Source organism: Anomaloglossus baeobatrachus, chromosome 1 (assembly GCF_048569485.1).
Source record: "Anomaloglossus baeobatrachus isolate aAnoBae1 chromosome 1, aAnoBae1.hap1, whole genome shotgun sequence".
In the NCBI taxonomy this organism is placed as follows: Eukaryota; Metazoa; Chordata; class Amphibia; order Anura; family Aromobatidae; genus Anomaloglossus; species Anomaloglossus baeobatrachus.
Window position 1 is genome coordinate 284,349,855 of NC_134353.1, and position 16,936 is coordinate 284,366,790.

The following is a 16,936-nucleotide window of genomic DNA, read 5'->3' on the forward strand; positions in this document are numbered from 1 at the left end:
AGAATTAAAATCTTGCTAAATGTATATGGAGAAAGAACTTTATCTCAAATCACTCATACTTAAAAACAGCATGCTGAAACCCAAAATCGGACCACGGACCTTTAGATCTTCAGTCTAACGCTCTCCCAACCGAGCTATTTCAGCAACCTACAAAGTTAAAGCTACAGCATTGCAAGGCAAACTCAAAGGCGTTAATAAATTTTCAGTTCAAAATTTGCCTTTTTTTGGGGCCAAACAAAAAATGTGTTTGTTTTTAGAAAGTGTGAATTTTCCACAGTTGTGCTTGTCAGGATGGCCGAGCGGTCCAAGGCGCTGTGTTCAGGTCGCAGTCTCTACTTGCGGCGTGGGTTCGAATCCCACTTCTGACAGGTTTCTGTTACATTACAATCATGTTTTTTTTTTTCATTTTCACTATGTCCCTCTGTCACAATTCAGACATTTCCACAAACCAGATTAGTCCAAGGACAAAGCCAATAAGAACCCTCTGGATCCTCAATCCTGTCTGTCACAATCATGTTGTTCTCTGCTGCACTATCAGTAAGAAGAGGGAGGTGAAAAATCTCATAAAATAAACCTCAAGATACACAAAATCTTAAAGATCCTTAGCACTTTATGTTGATATTTCTCAGATTTTTTTTCTGATTTCCTCCATACTACTTCGACTTCAACTTAATTTTTCAGTATAACTACTTTCATTTTCTTCTCGCATTAGTGACTGTTCTGAAAAGAGATACTTTTTTTTTTACTTGAGGCGTGGGTTCGAATCCCACTTCTGACAGGTTTCTGTTACATTACAATCATGTTTTTTCTTTTTTCATTTTCACTATGTTCCTCAGTCACAATTCAGACATTTCCACAAACCAGATTAGTCCAAGGACAAAGCCAATGAGAACCCTCTGGATCCTCAATCCTGTCTGTCACAATCATGTTGTTCTCTTCTGCACTATCAGTAAGAAGAGGGAGGTGGAAAATCTCATAAAATAAACCTCAAGATACACAAAATCTTAAAGATCCTTAGCACTTTATGTTGATATTTCTCAGATTTTTTCTCCGATTTCCTCCATACTACTTCGACTTCAACTTAATTTTTCACTATAACTACTTTCATTTACTTCTCGCATTAGTGACTGTTCTGAAAAGAGATACTTAAAACTGTTTTTTTCAGGTATATCTGCACTTCACAAAGAATGAAAATCTTGCTAAATGCATATGGAGAAAGAACTTTATCTCAAATCACTCATACTTAAAAACAGCGTGCTGAAACCCGGGATCGGACCAGGGACCTTTAGATCTTCAATCTAACGCTCTCCCAACTGAGCTATTTCAGCAACCTACAAAGTTAAAGCTACAGCATTGCAAGGCAAACTCAAAGGCGTTAATAAATTTTCAGTTCAAAATTTGCCTTTTTTTGGGGCCAAACAAAAAATGTGTTTGTTTTTAGAAAGTGTGAATTTTCCACAGTTGTGCTTGTCAGGATGGCCGAGCGGTCCAAGGCGCTGCATTCAGGTCGCAGTCTCTACTTGAGGCGTGGGTTCGAATCCCACTTCTGACAGGTTTCTGTTACATTACAATCATGTTTTGTTTTTTTTTCATTTTCACTATGTCCCTCTGTCACAATTCAGACATTTCCACAAACCAGATTAGTCCAAGGACAAAGCCAATGAGAACCCTCTGGATCCTCAATCCTGTTTGTCACAATCATGTTGTTCTCTGCTGCACTATCAGTAAGAAGAGGGAGGTGAAAAATCTCATAAAATAAACCTCAAGATACACAAAATCTTAAAGATCCTTAGCACTTTATGTTGATATTTCTCAGATTTTTTTTCTGATTTCCTCCATACTACTTCGACTTCAACTTAATTTTTCAGTATAACTACTTTCATTTTCTTCTCGCATTAGTGACTGTTCTGAAAAGAGATACTTAAAACTGTTTTTTTCAGGTACATCTGCACTTCACAAAGAATGAAAATCTTGCTAAATGCATATGGAGAAAGAACTTTATCTCAAATCACTCATATTTAAAAACAGCATGCTGAAACCCGGGATCGGACCACGGACCTTTAGATCTTCAGTCTAACGCTCTCCCAACTGAGCTATTTCAGCAACCTACAAAGTTAAAGCTACAGCATTGCAAGGCAAACTCAAAGGCGTTAATAAATTTTCAGTTCAAAATTTGCCTTTTTTTGGGGCCAAACAAAAAATGTGTTTGTTTTTAGAAAGTGTGAATTTTCCACAGTTGTGCTTGTCAGGATGGCCGAGCGGTCCAAGGCGCTGCGTTCAGGTCGCAGTCTCTACTTGAGGCGTGGGTTCGAATCCCACTTCTGACAGGTTTCTGTTACATTACAATCATGTTTTGTTTTTTTTTCATTTTCACTATGTCCCTCTGTCACAATTCAGACATTTCCACAAACCAGATTAGTCCAAGGACAAAGCCAATGAAAACCCTCTGGATCCTCAATCCTGTCTGTCACAATCATGTTGTTCTCTGCTGCACTATCAGTAAGAAGAGGGAGGTGGAAAATCTCATAAAATAAACCTCAAGATACACAAAATCTTAAAGATCCTTAGCACTTTATGTTGATATTTCTCAGATTTTTTCTCCGATTTCCTCCATACTACTTCGACTTCAACTTAATTTTTCAGTATAACTACTTTCATTTTCTTCTCGCATTAGTGACTGTTCTGAAAAGAGATACTTAAAACTGTTTTTTTCAGGTATATCTGCACTTCACAAAGAATGAAAATCTTGCTAAATGCATATGGAGAAAGAACTTTATCTCAAATCACTCATACTTAAAAACAGCGTGCTGAAACCCAGGATCGGACCAGGGACCTTTAGATCTTCAGTCTAACGCTCTCCCAACTGAGCTATTTCAGCAACCTACAAAGTTAAAGCTACAGCATTGCAAGGCAAACTCAAAGGCGTTAATACATTTTCAGTTCAAAATTTGCATTTTTTTGGGGCCAAACAAAAAATGTGTTTGTTTTTAGAAAGTGTGAATTTTCCACAGTTGTGCTTGTCAGGATGGCCGTGCGGTCCAAGGCGCTGCGTTCAGGTCGCAGTCTCTACTTGAGGTGTGGGTTCGAATCCCACTTCTGACAGGTTTCTGTTACATTACAATCATGGTTTTTTTTTTTTCATTTTCACTATGTCCCTCTGTCACAATTCAGACATTTCCACAAACCAGATTAGTCCAAGGACAAAGCCAATGAGAACCCTCTGGATCCTCAATCCTGTCTGTCACAATCATGTTGTTCTCTGCTGCACTATCAGTAAGAAGAGGGAGGTGGAAAATCTCATAAAATAAACCTCAAGATACACAAAATCTTAAAGATCCTTAGCACTTTATGTTGATATTTCTCAGATTTTTTCTCCGATTTCCTCCATACTACTTCGACTTCAACTTAATTTTTCAGTATAACTACTTTCATTTTCTTCTCGCATTAGTGACTGTTCTGAAAAGATATACTTAAAACTGTTTTTTTCAGGTATATCTGCACTTCACAAAGAATGAAAATCTTGCTAAATGCATATGGAGAAAGAACTTTATCTCATATCACTCATAATGAAAAACAGCGTGCTGAAACCCAGGATCGGACCAGGGACCTTTAGATCTTCAGTCTAACGCTCTCCCAACTGAGCTATTTCAGCAACCTTCAAAGTTAAAGCTACAGCATTGCAAGGCAAACTCAAAGGCGTTAATACATTTTCAGTTCAAAATTTGCATTTTTTTGGGGCCAAACAAAAAATGTGTTTGTTTTTAGAAAGTGTGAATTTTCCACAGTTGTGCTTGTCAGGATGGCTGAGCGGTCCAAGGTGCTGCGTTCAGGTCGCAGTCTCTACTTGAGGCGTGGGTTCGAATCCCACTTCTGACAGGTTTCTGTTACATTACAATCATGTTTTTTCTTTTTTCATTTTCACTATGTTCCTCTGTCACAATTCAGACATTTCCACAAACCAGATTAGTCCAAGGACAAAGCCAATGAGAACCCTCTGGATCCTCAATCCTGTCTGTCACAATCATGTTGTTCTCTGCTGCACTATCAGTAAGAAGAGGGAGGTGAAAAATCTCATAAAATAAACCTCAAGATACACAAAATCTTAAAGATCCTTAGCACTTTATGTTGATATTTCTCAGATTTTTTTTCTGATTTCCTCCATACTACTTCGACTTCAACTTAATTTTTCAGTATAACTACTTTCATTTTCTTCTCGCATTAGTGACTGTTCTGAAAAGAGATACTTAAAACTGTTTTTTTCAGGTATATCTGCACTTCACAAAGAATGAAAATCTTGCTATATGCATATGGAGAAAGAACTTTATCTCAAATCACTCATACTTAAAAACAGCATGCTGAAACCAGGGTTCGGACCAGGGACCTTTAGATCTTCAGTCTAACGCTCTCCAAACTGAGCTATTTCAGCAACCTACAAAGTTAAAGCTACAGCATTGCAAGGCAAACTCAAAGGCGTTAATAAATTTTCAGTTCAAAATTTGCCTTTTTTTGGGGCCAAACAAAAAATGTGTTTGTTTTTAGAAAGTGTGAATTTTCAACAGTTGTGCTTGTCAGGATGGCCGAGCGGTCCAAGGCGCTGCGTTCAGGTCGCAGTTTCTACTTGAGGCGTGGGTTCGAATCCCACTTCTGACAGGTTTCTGTTACATTACAATCATGTTTTTTCTTTTTTCATTTTCACTATGTTCCTCTGTCACAATTCAGACATTTCCACAAACCAGATTAGTCCAAGGACAAAGCCAATGAGAACCCTCTGGATCCTCAATCCTGTCTGTCACAATCATGTTGTTCTCTGCTGCACTATCAGTAAGAAGAGGGAGGTGAAAAATCTCATAAAATAAACCTCAAGATACACAAAATCTTAAAGATCCTTAGCACTTTATGTTGATATTTCTCAGATTTTTTTTCTGATTTCCTCCATACTACTTCGACTTCAACTTAATTTTTCAGTATAACTACTTTCATTTTCTTCTCGCATTAGTGACTGTTCTGAAAAGAGATACTTAAAACTGTTTTTTTCAGGTATATCTGCACTTCACAAAGAATGAAAATCTTGCTAAATGCATATGGAGAAAGAACTTTATCTCAAATCACTCATACTTAAAAATAGTGTGCTGAAACCCGGGTTTGGACCAGGGACCTTTAGATCTTCAGTCTAACGCTCTCCTAACTGAGCTATTTCAGCAACCTACAAAGTTAAAGCTACAGCATTGCAAGGCAAACTCAAAGGCGTTAATAAATTTTCAGTTCAAAATTTGCCTTTTTTTGGGGCCAAACAAAAAATGTGTTTGTTTTTAGAAAGTGTGAATTTTCCACAGTTGTGCTTGTCAGGATGGCCGAGCGGTCCAAGGCGCTGCGTTCAGGTCGCAGTCTCTACTTGAGGCGTGGGTTCGAATCCCACTTCTGACAGGTTTCTGTTACATTACAATCATGTTTTGTTTTTTTTTCATTTTCACTATGTCCCTCTGTCACAATTCAGACATTTCCACAAACCAGATTAGTCCAAGGACAAAGCCAATGAGAACCCTCTGGATCCTCAATCCTGTCTGTCACAATCATGTTGTTCTCTGCTGCACTATCAGTAAGAAGAGGGAGGTGGAAAATCTCATAAAATAAACCTCAAGATACACAAAATCTTAAAGATCCTTAGCACTTTATGTTGATATTTCTCAGATTTTTTCTCCGATTTCCTCCATACTACTTCGACTTCAACTTAATTTTTCAGTATAACTACTTTCATTTTCTTCTCGCATTAGTGACTGTTCTGAAAAGAGATACTTAAAACTGTTTTTTTCAGGTATATCTGCACTTCACAAAGAATGAAAATCTTTCTAAATGCATATGGAGAAAGAACTTTATCTCAAATCACTCATACTTAAAAACAGCGTGCTGAAACCCGGGATCGGACTAGGGACCTCTAGATCTTCAGTCTAACGCTCTCCCAAGTGAGCTATTTCAGCAACCTACAAAGTTAAAGCTACAGCATTGCAAGGCAAACTCAAAGGCGTTAATAAATTTTCAGTTCAAAATTTGCCTTTTTTTGGGGCCAAACAAAAAATGTGTTTGTTTTTAGAAAGTGTGAATTTTCCACAGTTGTGCTTGTCAGGATGGCCGAGCGGTCCAAGGCGCTGCGTTCAGGTCGCAGTTTCTACTTGAGGCGTGGGTTCGAATCCCACGTCTGACAGGTTTCTGTTACATTACAATCATGTTTTGTTTTTTTTTCATTTTCACTATGTCCCTCTGTCACAATTCAGACATTTCCACAAACCAGATTAGTCCAAGGACAAAGCCAATGAGAACCCTCTGGATCCTCAATCCTGTCTGTCACAACCATGTTGTTCTCTGCTGCACTATCAGTAAGAACAGGGAGGTGGAAAATCTCATAAAATAAACCTCAAGATACACAAAAACTTAAACATCCTTAGCACATTATGTTGATATTTCTCAGATTTTTTCTCCGATTTCCTCCATACTACTTCGACTTCAACTTAATTTTTCAGTATAACTACTTTCATTTTCTTCTCGCATTAGTGACTGTTCTGAAAAGAGATACTTAAAACTGTTTTTTTCAGGTATATCTGCACTTCACAAAGAATGAAAATCTTGCTAAATGCATATGGAGAAAGAACTTTATCTCAAATCACTCATAAATAAAAACAGCGTGCTGAAACCCGGGATCAAACCAGGGACCTTTAGATCTTCAGTCTAACGCTCTCCCAACTGAGCTATTTCAGCAACCTACAAAGTTAAAGCTACAGCATTGCAAGGCAAACTCAAAGGCGTTAATACATTTTCAGTTCAAAATTTGCCTTTTTTTGGGGCCAAACAAAAAATGTGTTTGTTTTTAGAAAGTGTGAATTTTCAACAGTTGTGCTTGTCAGGATGGCCGAGCGGTCCAAGGCGCTGCGTTCAGGTTGCAGTCTCTACTTGAGGCGTGGGTTTGAATTCCACTTCTGACAGGTTTCTATTACATTAAAATCATGTTTTGTTTTTTTTTTCATTTTCACTATGTCCCTCTGTCACAATTCAGACATTTCCACAAACCAGATTAGTCCAAGGACAAAGCCAATGAGAACCCTCTGGATCCTCAATCCTGTCTGTCACAATCATTTTGTTCTCTGCTGCACTATCAGTAAGAAGAGGGAGGTGGAAAATCTCATAAAATAAACCTCAAGATACACAAAATCTTAAAGATCCTTAGCACTTTATGTTGATATTTCTCAGATTTTTTCTCCGATTTCCTCTATACTACTTCGACTTCAACTTAATTTTTCAGTATAACTACTTTCATTTTCTTCTCGCATTAGTGACTGTTCTGAAAAGAGATACTTAAAACTGTTTTTTTCAGGTATATCTGCACTTCACAAAGAATGAAAATCTTGCTAAATGCATATGGAGAAAGAACTTTATCTCAAATCACTCATACTTAAAAACAGCGTGCTGAAACCCGGGATCGGACCAGGGACCTCTAGATCTTCAGTCTAACGCTCTCCCAACTGAGCTATTTCAGCAACCTACAAAATTAAAGCTACAGCATTGCAAGGCAAACTCAAAGGCGTTAATACATTTTCAGTTCAAAATTTGCATTTTTTTGGGGCCAAACAAAAAATGTGTTTGTTTTTCGAAAGTGTGAATTTTCCACAGTTGTGCTTGTCAGGATGGCCGAGCAGTCCAAGGCGCTGCGTTCAGGTCGCAGTTTCTACTTGAGGCGTGGGTTCGAATCCCATTTCTGACAGGTTTCTGTTACATTACAATCATGTTTTTTTTTTTTTCATTTTCACTATGTCCCTCTGTCACAATTCAGACATTTCCACAAACCAGATTAGTCCAAGGACAAAGCCAATGAGAACCCTCTGGATCCTCAATCCTGTCTGTCACAATCATGTTGTTCTCTGCTGCACTATCAGTAAGAAGAGGGAGGTGAAAAATCTCATAAAATAAACCTCAAGATACACAAAATCTTAAAGATCCTTAGCACTTTATGTTGATATTTCTCAGATTTTTTTTCTGATTTCCTCCATACTACTTCGACTTCAAGTTAATTTTTCAGTATAACTACTAGAGTTGAGCGCGGTTCGTGGTTCGTGGTTCTCCAGTTCTAGGCTCGAGTGATTTTGGGGCATGTTCTAGATCGAACTAGAACTCGAGCTTTTTGCAAAAGCTCGATAGTTCTAGAAACGTTCGAGAACGGTTCTAGCAGCCAAAAAACAGCTAAATCTTAGCTTGGTTTCTGCTGTAATAGTGTAAGTCACTCTGTGAATCAAACTATTATCACATTTCAGTGTATAGTGTGCGTGAACAGCGCCTTCAGATCACTGCTGTTTCTATAATGGCGATCGCCATTTTTTTTTTTTTTTTTCTTGTCTTCCTTCCCTAAGCGCGCGCGTCTTGTGGGGCTGGCCAGCATGTCAGCCAATCACAGACACACACACACCTAAGTGGACTTTGAGGCAGAGAAGCAACGGCATGTGTGATAGGATCTGCATGTCACATGTCCCTGCATTATAAAACCGGACATTTTCTTCACGATCGCCATTATCTGCCTTCTGCGTCTTTGGTGTCAGACATCACTGTCGCAGTTCCGTCCTTTGTCCTATCGCCGATACAGCTGTATGCGCTGCATACACAGCGTTAGACAGCTTAGGGAGAGCACATTCTAGCAGTCCTTTTAAGGGCTCGTACCGGCAGGGTCAGAGAGCCATAGGTGACAGGTCCTGCAAACAGCAACAGCGTCTGTGTAGCCCAGGTCAGGGATTTCCTCCCTGCATTTCACCATTAGGAGGGAATAGAAAGGCAGGCTTCCATTCCTCTACCCAGAGCACCACAATCCTGCCACTGTACCCTCTTGTCCTCTGCACACTCCAACTCATTCTAACTAAGCCATTATACTAGCAAACACTCAGTGTACCTAGTGGCATCCTATCTGTGGCTATTGGACTTTGCTATAGTCCCACTAGTGCAAAGACATTTGCAGAGCACATCTGCCTGCATTGCACACTCCAAGTTTTTTAAACTAAGCCATTTTACTAGCAAACACTCAGTGTACCTAGTGGCATCCTATACGTGGCTATTGGACTTTGCTATAGTCCCACTAGTGCAAAGACATTAGCAGAGCACATCTGCCTGCATTGCACACTCCAAGTTTTTTAAACTCAGCCATTATACTAGCAAACACTCTGTACCTAGTGGCATCCTATACGTGGCTATTGGACTTTGCTATAGTCCCACTAGGGCCAAGACATTTGCAGAGCGCATCTGCCTGCGTTGCACACTCCAACAAATTATAACGAAGCCATTATACTAGCAAACACTCAGTGTACCTAGTGGCATCCTATACGTGGCTATTGGACTTTGCTATAGTCCCACTAGTGCCAAGACATTTGCAGAGCACATCTGCCTGCATTGCACACTCCAAGTTTTTTAAACTAAGCAATTTTACTAGCAAACACTCAGTGTACCTAGTGGCATCCTATACGTGGCTATTGGACTTTGCTATAGTCCCACTAGTGCAAAGACATTAGCAGAGCACATCTGCCTGCATTGCACACTCCAAGTTTTTTAAACTCAGCCATTATACTAGCAAACACACAGTGTACCTAGTGGCATCCTATACGTGGCTATTGGACTTTGCTATAGTCCCACTAGTGCCAAGACATTTGCAGAGCGCATCTGCCTGCGTTGCACACTCCAACTAATTATAACGAAGCCATTATACTAGCAAACACTCAGTGTACCTAGTGGCATCCTATACGTGGCTATTGGACTTTGCTATAGTCCCACTAGTGCCAAGACATTTGCAGAGCGCATCTGCCTGCGTTGCACACTCCAACTAATTATAACGAAGCCATTATACTAGCACACACTCAGTGTACCTAGTGGCATCCTATACGTGGCTATTGGACTTTGCTATAGTCCCACTAGTGCCAAGACATTTGCAGAGCGCATCTGCCTGCGTTGCACACTACAACAAATTATAACGAAGCCATTATACTAGCAAACACTCAGTGTACCTAGTGGCATCCTATACGTGGCTATTGGACTTTGCTATAGTCCCACTAGTGCCAAGACATTTGCAGAGCGCATCTGCCTGCGTTGCACACTCCAACTAATTATAACGAAGCCATTATACTAGCAAACACTCAGTGTACCTAGTGGCATCCTATACGTGGCTATTGGACTTTGCTATAGTCCCACTAGTGCCAAGACATTTGCAGAGCGCATCTGCCTGCGTTGCACACTCCAACTAATTATAACGAAGCCATTATACTAGCACACACTCAGTGTACCTAGTGGCATCCTATACGTGGCTATTGGACTTTGCTATAGTCCCACTAGTGCCAAGACATTTGCAGAGCGCATCTGCCTGCGTTGCACACTACAACAAATTATAACGAAGCCATTATACTAGCAAACACTCAGTGTACCTAGTGGCATCCTATACGTGGCTATTGGACTTTGCTATAGTCCCACTAGTGCCAAGACATTTGCAGAGCGCATCTGCCTAGGTTGCACACTCCAACTAATTATAACGAAGCCATTATACTAGCACACACTCAGTGTACCTAGTGGCATCCTATACGTGGCTATTGGACTTTGCTATAGTCCCACTAGGGCCAAGACATTTGCAGAGCACATCTGCCTGCATTGCACACTCCAAGTTTTTTAAACTAAGCAATTTTACTAGCAAACACTCAGTGTACCTAGTGGCATCCTATACGTGGCTATTGGACTTTGCTATAGTCCCACTAGTGCAAAGACATTAGCAGAGCACATCTGCCTGCATTGCACACTCCAAGTTTTTTAAACTCAGCCATTATACTAGCAAACACTCAGTGTACCTAGTGGCATCCTATACGTGGCTATTGGACTTTGCTATAGTCCCACTAGTGCAAAGACATTAGCGGAGCACATCTGCCTGCATTGCACACTCCAAGTTTTTTAAACTCAGCCATTATACTAGCAAACACTCAGTGTACCTAGTGGCATCCTATACGTGGCTATTGGACTTTGCTATAGTCCCACTAGTGCCAAGACATTTGCAGAGCGCATCTGCCTGCGTTGCACACTCCAACTAATTATAACGAAGCCATTATACTAGCAAACACTCAGTGTACCTAGTGGCATCCTATACGTGGCTATTGGACTTTGCTATAGTCCCACTAGTGCCAAGACATTTGCAGAGCGCATCTGCCTGCGTTGCACACTCCAACTAATTATAACGAAGCCATTATACTAGCACACACTCAGTGTACCTAGTGGCATCCTATACGTGGCTATTGGACTTTGCTATAGTCCCACTAGTGCCAAGACATTTGCAGAGCGCATCTGCCTGCGTTGCACACTACAACAAATTATAACGAAGCCATTATACTAGCAAACACTCAGTGTACCTAGTGGCATCCTATACGTGGCTATTGGACTTTGCTATAGTCCCACTAGTGCCAAGACATTTGCAGAGCGCATCTGCCTGCGTTGCACACTCCAACTAATTATAACGAAGCCATTATACTAGCAAACACTCAGTGTACCTAGTGGCATCCTATACGTGGCTATTGGACTTTGCTATAGTCCCACTAGTGCAAAGACATTAGCAGAGCACATCTGCCTGCATTGCACACTCCAAGTTTTTTAAACTCAGCCATTATACTAGCAAACACACAGTGTACCTAGTGGCATCCTATACGTGGCTATTGGACTTTGCTATAGTCCCACTAGTGCCAAGACATTTGCAGAGCGCATCTGCCTGCGTTGCACACTCCAACTAATTATAACGAAGCCATTATACTAGCACACACTCAGTGTACCTAGTGGCATCCTATACGTGGCTATTGGACTTTGCTATAGTCCCTCTAGTGCCAAGACATTTGCAGAGCGCATCTGCCTGCGTTGCACACTCCAACTAATTATAACGAAGCCATTATTCTAGCAAACACTCAGTGTACCTAGTGGCATCCTATACGTGGCTATTGGACTTTGCTATAGTCCCACTAGTGCAAAGACATTAGCAGAGCACATCTGCCTGCATTGCACACTCCAAGTTTTTTAAACTCAGCCATTATACTAGCAAACACTCAGTGTACCTAGTGGCATCCTATACGTGGCTATTGGACTTTGCTATAGTCCCACTAGTGCCAAGACATTTGCAGAGCGCATCTGCCTGCGTTGCACACTCCAACTAATTATAACGAAGCCATTATACTAGCACACACTCAGTGTACCTAGTGGCATCCTATACGTGGCTATTGGACTTTGCTATAGTCCCACTAGTGCCAAGACATTTGCAGAGCGCATCTGCCTGCGTTGCACACTCCAACTAATTATAACAAAGCCATTATACTAGCACACACTCAGTGTACCTAGTGGCATCCTATACGTGGCTATTGGACTTTGCTATAGTCCCACTAGTGCCAAGACATTTGCAGAGCGCATCTGCCTGCGTTGCACACTCCAACTAATTATAACGAAGCCATTATACTAGCAAACACTCAGTGTACCTAGTGGCATCCTATACGTGGCTATTGGACTTTGCTATAGTCCCACTAGTGCCAAGACATTTGCAGAGCGCATCTGCCTGCGTTGCACACTCCAACTAATTATAACGAAGCCATTATACTAGCACACACTCAGTGTACCTAGTGGCATCCTATACGTGGCTATTGGACTTTGCTATAGTCCCACTAGTGCAAAGACATTAGCAGAGCACATCTGCCTGCATTGCACACTCCAAGTTTTTTAAACTCAGCCATTATACAAGCAAACACACAGTGTACCTAGTGGCATCCTATACGTGGCTATTGGACTTTGCTATAGTCCCACTAGTGCCAAGACATTTGCAGAGCGCATCTGCCTGCGTTGCACACTCCAACTAATTATAACGAAGCCATTATACTAGCACACACTCAGTGTACCTAGTGGCATCCTATACGTGGCTATTGGACTTTGCTATAGTCCCACTAGTGCCAAGACATTTGCAGAGCGCATCTGCCTGCGTTGCACACTACAACAAATTATAACGAAGCCATTATACTAGCAAACACTCAGTGTACCTAGTGGCATCCTATACGTGGCTATTGGACTTTGCTATAGTCCCACTAGTGCCAAGACATTTGCAGAGCGCATCTGCCTGCGTTGCACACTCCAACTAATTATAACGAAGCCATTATACTAGCAAACACTCAGTGTACCTAGTGGCATCCTATACGTGGCTATTGGATTTTGCTATAGTCCCACTAGTGCCAAGACATTTGCAGAGCGCATCTGCCTGCGTTGCACACTCCAACTAATTATAACGAAGCCATTATACTAGCAAACACTCAGTGTACCTAGTGGCATCCTATACGTGGCTATTGGACTTTGCTATAGTCCCACTAGTGCCAAGACATTTGCAGAGCGCATCTGCCTGCGTTGCACACTCCAACTAATTATAACGAAGCCATTATACTAGCACACACTCAGTGTACCTAGTGGCATCCTATACGTGGCTATTGGACTTTGCTATAGTCCCTCTAGTGCCAAGACATTTGCAGAGCGCATCTGCCTGCGTTGCACACTCCAACTAATTATAACGAAGCCATTATACTAGCAAACACTCAGTGTACCTAGTGGCATCCTATACGTGGCTATTGGACTTTGCTATAGTCCCACTAGTGCAAAGACATTAGCAGAGCACATCTGCCTGCATTGCACACTCCAAGTTTTTTAAACTCAGCCATTATACTAGCAAACACACAGTGTACCTAGTGGCATCCTATACGTGGCTATTGGACTTTGCTATAGTCCCACTAGTGCCAAGACATTTGCAGAGCGCATCTGCCTGCGTTGCACACTCCAACTAATTATAACGAAGCCATTATACTAGCACACACTCAGTGTACCTAGTGGCATCCTATACGTGGCTATTGGACTTTGCTATAGTCCCTCTAGTGCCAAGACATTTGCAGAGCGCATCTGCCTGCGTTGCACACTCCAACTAATTATAACGAAGCCATTATACTAGCAAACACTCAGTGTACCTAGTGGCATCCTATACGTGGCTATTGGACTTTGCTATAGTCCCACTAGTGCAAAGACATTAGCAGAGCACATCTGCCTGCATTGCACACTCCAAGTTTTTTAAACTCAGCCATTATACTAGCAAACACACAGTGTACCTAGTGGCATCCTATACGTGGCTATTGGACTTTGCTATAGTCCCACTAGTGCCAAGACATTTGCAGAGCGCATCTGCCTGCGTTGCACACTCCAACTAATTATAACGAAGCCATTATACTAGCACACACTCAGTGTACCTAGTGGCATTCTATACGTGGCTATTGGACTTTGCTATAGTCCCACTAGTGCCAAGACATTTGCAGAGCGCATCTGCCTGCGTTGCACACTCCAACTAATTATAACGAAGCCATTATACTAGCACACACTCAGTGTACCTAGTGGCATCCTATACGTGGCTATTGGACTTTGCTATAGTCCCACTAGTGCCAAGACATTTGCAGAGCGCATCTGCCTGCGTTGCACACTCCAACTAATTATAACGAAGCCATTATACTAGCAAACACTCAGTGTACCTAGTGGCATCCTATACGTGGCTATTGGACTTTGCTATAGTCCCACTAGTGCCAAGACATTTGCAGAGCGCATCTGCCTGCGTTGCACACTCCAACTAATTATAACGAAGCCATTATACTAGCACACACTCAGTGTACCTAGTGGCATCCTATACGTGGCTATTGGACTTTGCTATAGTCCCTCTAGTGCCAAGACATTTGCAGAGCGCATCTGCCTGCGTTGCACACTCCAACTAATTATAACGAAGCCATTATACTAGCACACACTCAGTGTACCTAGTGGCATCCTATACGTGGCTATTGGACTTTGCTATAGTCCCACTAGGGCCAAGACATTTGCAGAGCACATCTGCCTGCATTGCACACTCCAAGTTTTTTAAACTAAGCAATTTTACTAGCAAACACTCAGTGTACCTAGTGGCATCCTATACGTGGCTATTGGACTTTGCTATAGTCCCACTAGTGCAAAGACATTAGCAGAGCACATCTGCCTGCATTGCACACTCCAAGTTTTTTAAACTCAGCCATTATACTAGCAAACACACAGTGTACCTAGTGGCATCCTATACGTGGCTATTGGACTTTGCTATAGTCCCACTAGTGCCAAGACATTTGCAGAGCGCATCTGCCTGCGTTGCACACTCCAACTAATTATAACGAAGCCATTATACTAGCAAACACTCAGTGTACCTAGTGGCATCCTATACGTGGCTATTGGACTTTGCTATAGTCCCACTAGTGCCAAGACATTTGCAGAGCACATCTGCCTGCGTTGCACACTCCAACTAATTATAACGAAGCCATTATACTAGCAAACACTCAGTGTACCTAGTGGCATCCTATACGTGGCTATTGGACTTTGCTATAGTCCCACTAGTGCCAAGACATTTGCAGCACGTCTGCCTGCGTTGCACACTCCAACGAATTATAACTAAGTTACATTGTCAGGGATATTTATTCTTTATTATTCTGCTGTTAATAAAGCTAGACCACCACTGCAATCTTCACCACCTCTCAATTTTTACTACCACATTTTCAGTCCACAATCTTGTCGCAATCAACATGAGTGGCAAAATGACAGATGCTGGTGGAAAGGGGAAGAGGCGTGGTGGAAAAGGCAAAAAATGTTTTGTCAGTGGGGAAGGTGGCAAAGCTCCATTATCATCTGCTGAAGATAGACCATCTACTAGCAAAAGTAAGATGTCTACTACTTATTGTGGACAATCCGATGTGCTCCCTTTTTTACGGACACGAAGAAGAGGAACAAAGGTAGATGATGGGCAAAAAAGGAAAATGCTTGAATGGATCTCAAGTGGTCCAACAAGTGCCCTCTCAGCCACTTCAAGTACCGCATCCAAAAAACACCATTCCTCTGAGTTGTCATCCCAATCACACTTGATTTCTCCCAGCTCTGAAGTCTCCATCAGCCCTGCACAGTATGGTGGAACTGAGATGGCTGAGTCTGCAGAGCTGTTCAGTCACACTATAGCCTGGGAATCAGAGGTCTGCTCCCAAGCTACAGTGAGTACAGAACAGGAAATGGTCTGCAGTGATGCCCAGAACCTTTGTGACTCAGATTCAGGCCGTGAGGACCAAGTTTCTGAGCATAATGTTGACCCTTTGTCACAAACTGTAACACCTGTGGTTATAGACAATGAGGAACATACTGATGAAGATGAGACGCAGATACCCGATTGGGATGACAACTTAAATATTCGGTCAGGGCAAGAAGAGGCTCGGTCTGAGGGGGAGGGGAGTGCAAACACAACAATTGATGATGACGTTCTAGATCCCACCTACTGTCAACCCCCAGTCAGGCACTCGAGGAGGTCAACAGAGGCGGTGGAGGAGGATGCAACCGACGACGAAGTTACCTTGCGCCTTCCTGGACAGAGTCGGAGCACTGGTAGCACGTCTACAACTGCATCCTCAGCCACCACTCTGCCTATGAGCATTATTCGGGGTGGATCAACAGGTCGCATGGCCTCTAAGCCTTGCCTAGCCTGGGCCTTTTTTCACATCGAAAAAGATCGCCCAACTCATGTGATATGTAACATTTGTCATGATTCTGTTAGTAGAGGTCAAAACCTCAGCAGTTTGACAACTTCTTCCATGAATCGTCACATGAATAAATATCATAAGTCCCGGTGGGAAGCTCACCGTGCTGCAATGCCGGCTAGCGGAGCGAACCATCCACCGCCCACCCCTTCCAGTGCATCCGCGCGCTCTTCATCTTCTAGGACTGTGGGGACAGCTGTCACACCTGTTTTTCCACGCAAAACTTCCACCACTGTAACCGCAACAGGCAGTTTGCTTGTAAGGTCGTCAGTTGGTTTGGAAGGGGAAACAAGTGAGTG

At 42.0% G+C, this 16,936-nt stretch overlaps 3 non-coding genes across 3 annotated transcripts; 2 read left to right on the forward strand and 1 right to left on the reverse strand.

Annotated features, from left to right (window-relative positions):
- The first annotated feature begins 2,244 nt into the window (after positions 1-2,244).
- Positions 2,245-2,327, forward strand: TRNAL-CAG (transfer RNA leucine (anticodon CAG)). Its single transcript has one exon. It is a non-coding gene; the product is annotated as a tRNA-Leu (tRNA).
- A 3,014-nt stretch (positions 2,328-5,341) lies between these two features.
- On the forward strand, positions 5,342-5,424 carry TRNAL-CAG (transfer RNA leucine (anticodon CAG)). The gene has a single exon. It is a non-coding gene; the product is annotated as a tRNA-Leu (tRNA).
- A 1,253-nt stretch (positions 5,425-6,677) lies between these two features.
- TRNAF-GAA (transfer RNA phenylalanine (anticodon GAA)) lies at positions 6,678-6,750 on the reverse strand. Its single transcript has one exon. It is a non-coding gene; the product is annotated as a tRNA-Phe (tRNA).
- Positions 6,751-16,936: the final 10,186 nt, after the last annotated feature.